General features: G+C 54.8%; 1 non-coding gene across 1 annotated transcript in view; it reads right to left on the reverse strand.

The window, feature by feature from the left end:
• LOC140548923 (18S ribosomal RNA) overlaps window positions 1-1,533 on the reverse strand; it is a 1,854-nt gene extending 321 nt beyond the window's left edge. Inside the window, exon 1 of the ribosomal RNA XR_011978953.1 lies at window positions 1-1,533. This exon is cut by the window's left edge and continues 321 nt beyond it. This is a non-coding gene — a ribosomal RNA (18S ribosomal RNA).
• Window positions 1,534-2,917: the final 1,384 nt, after the last annotated feature.

Below are 2,917 nucleotides of genomic sequence, written 5' to 3' on the forward strand. Positions count from 1 at the left end.
CGCTGGTCCGGCCATTGTGGCGCGCGTGCAGCCCCGGACATCTAAGGGCATCACAGACCTGTTATTGCTCCATCTCGCGTGGCTATACGCCACTGGTCCCTCTAAGAAGTTAACGACGACCACGGAGGGCCGCGTAACTATTTAGCACGAAGGAATCTCGTTCGTTATCGGAATTAACCAGACAAATCGCTCCACCAACTAAGAACGGCCATGCACCACCACCCACAGAATCGAGAAAGAGCTATCAGTCTGTCAATCCTTTCCGTGTCCGGGCCGGGTGAGGTTCCCCGTGTTGAGTCAAATTAAGCCGCAGGCTCCACTCCTGGTGGTGCCCTTCCGTCAATTCCTTTAAGTTTCAGTTTTGCAACCATACTCCCCCCGGAACCCAAAGACTCTGGTTTCCCCGCACGCTGCCCGGCGGGTCATGGGAATAACGCCGCCGGATCGCGGGTCGGCATAGTTTACGGTCGGAACTACGACGGTATCTGATCGTCTTCGAACCTCCGACTTTCGTTCTTGATTAATGAAAACATTCTTGGCAAATGCTTTCGCTTTCGTCCGTCTTGCGCCGGTCCAAGAATTTCACCTCTAGCGGCGCAATACGAATGCCCCCGGCCGTCCCTCTTAATCATGGCCCTGGTTCAGGAAACCCACAAAATAGAACCGGAGTCCTATTCCATTATTCCTAGCTCAGGCATTCAGGCGAGTGGCTGCCCGCTTTGAACACTCTGATTTTTTCAAAGTAAACGCTCCGGACCCCTGAGGACCGGACACCCAACCAAGGGCATCCGGGGGGCACCGGGAGGCAGGGTCTGGGACAGGCAGTAGCTCGCCTCGCGGCGGACCGCCAGCCCACTCCCGACGTCCAACTACGAGCTTTTTAACTGCAGCAAATTTAATATACGCTATTGGAGCTGGAATTACCGCGGCTGCTGGCACCAGACTTGCCCTCCAATGGGTCCTCACCCATGTGTTTAGGATACGCTCATTCCGATTACAGGGCCTCGAAAGAGACCTGCATCGTTATTTTTCGTCACTACCTCACCGTGTCGGTAATGGGTAATTTGCGCGCCTGCTGCCTTCCTTGGATGTGGTAGCCATTTCTCAGGCTCCCTCTCCGGAATCGAACCCTGATTCCCCGTTACCCGTGGTCACCATGGTAGCCCCCTATGCTACCATCGAAAGCTGATAGGGCAGACATTCGAATGAGACGTCGCCGCCGCGGTGGGCGCGCGATCGACCCGAGGTTATCTAGAGTCACCAAAGGGCCGGGGAACCCTCGCGGGTCCCCCGGGTGGGTTTTGGGTCTGATAAATGCACGCATCCCAGCCCCCGAGAGGACCGGTCAGCGCTCGTTTGCATGTATTAGCTCTGGAATTACCACAGTTATCCGAGTAACGTGTGGAGCGATCAAAGGAACCATAACTGATTTAATGAGCCATTCGCAGTTTCACTGTACCGTCCGTGTGCACTTAGACCTGCATGGCTTAATCTTTGAGACAAGCATATGTTACTGGCAGGATCAACCAGGTTGCACCTCCCCGATGAGGAATTGGGTCGGCCCCCGGGGCCCCCGTACTCGAAAACCCAGCCGACGAGAACCGCGCCAGGAGAAGTTCCCTTTTGCGGGGGTCGGGTCTGGGTCGGAGGATAGGGGGGCGAGAGCCGGCCGCACCCATGGTTCGGTGGGTAAAAGGTTTTCACCCACTAGCCTTCAGTGGGATTGATAACCGGGAAATGCGGATCGGCCCGGGGCCGAGAGCGTTGCGGAGGAGCAAGGGCCGTGCGGAGCTCGAAACCGGGCTCGCACCCGAGACATCCACCGCGCTCAAGGCCGCCGGGGTTTGTATAGGGCAGATTGTTGTTTCCGAAGAAAACAGACCGGCCGTCTACGACTCCCTCGGATAGGTTCGGGTGGGTCTTTCCCCTGTCGAAAGACACCCCCATGGAGGCTGGCCCGCAAAGTCGGGGAGGAACCCGCTGCCCAAGGCGGTCGCTGCGGACCGGGCAGTTGCCTACCCCAGGCGGGCCTGGTGTTCCATTCCGTCAAGGAAAGGTTCGACTTTTGCCGCTTTAATTCGGCCCGATGCTCCAGAAATACCATCAGCCTGCATGGCCTGGGCTCGGTTCATTGAGAGAAGTGCTTGGACCCCTTGAAATAGCACTGCCTCTCAAAATCCCGACGGCACCTCTCTGCAATTCCCCCCCTCGAACGGACTTCCAGAGCGCGGTGGAAGGCGCTCCGTAGCCGGCAGAGGTGCACCAAACCCGGACACAACGAGCCGGGTCGGCACCCTGGTTCTGCCACCCTCACTAATTTTCGGTCAAACCACTGGTAGACCGGGGGACTTAGAAAAATTTTCGAGGCCAAAACACTGGTAGACCGGGGGACTTAGAAAAATTTTCACAGCACACCACTGGTAGACCTGGGGACTTAGAAAATTTTTCACAGCACACCACTGGTAGACCTGGGGACTTAGAACATTTTTCGCAGCACACCACTGGTAGACCTGGGGACTTAGAAAATTTTTCACAGCACACCACTGGTAGACCTGGGGACTTAGAAAATGTTTCGCAGCACACCACTGGTAGACCTGGGGACTTAGAAAATGTTTCGCAGCACACCACTGGTAGACCTGGGGACTTAGAAAAATTTTCACAGCACACCACTGGTAGACCTGGGGACTTAGAAAATGTTTCGCAGCACACCACTGGTAGACCTGGGGACTTAGAAAAATTTTCACAGCACACCACTGGTAGACCGGGGGACTTAGAAATTTTTTTTTTTCGCAGCACACCACTGGTAGACCTGGGGACTTGGGGGAAAATTTTTATTTTTATTTATTTTTATTATTTAATTTTATTTTTTTTTTTTTCTCCGAAAAACAACTAAATTTAGGACCAGGGGCCGGGGCCG

The sequence above is a fragment of the Salminus brasiliensis genome, unplaced genomic scaffold (assembly GCF_030463535.1).
Source record: "Salminus brasiliensis unplaced genomic scaffold, fSalBra1.hap2 scaffold_53, whole genome shotgun sequence".
Taxonomy (NCBI): domain Eukaryota; kingdom Metazoa; phylum Chordata; class Actinopteri; order Characiformes; family Bryconidae; genus Salminus; species Salminus brasiliensis.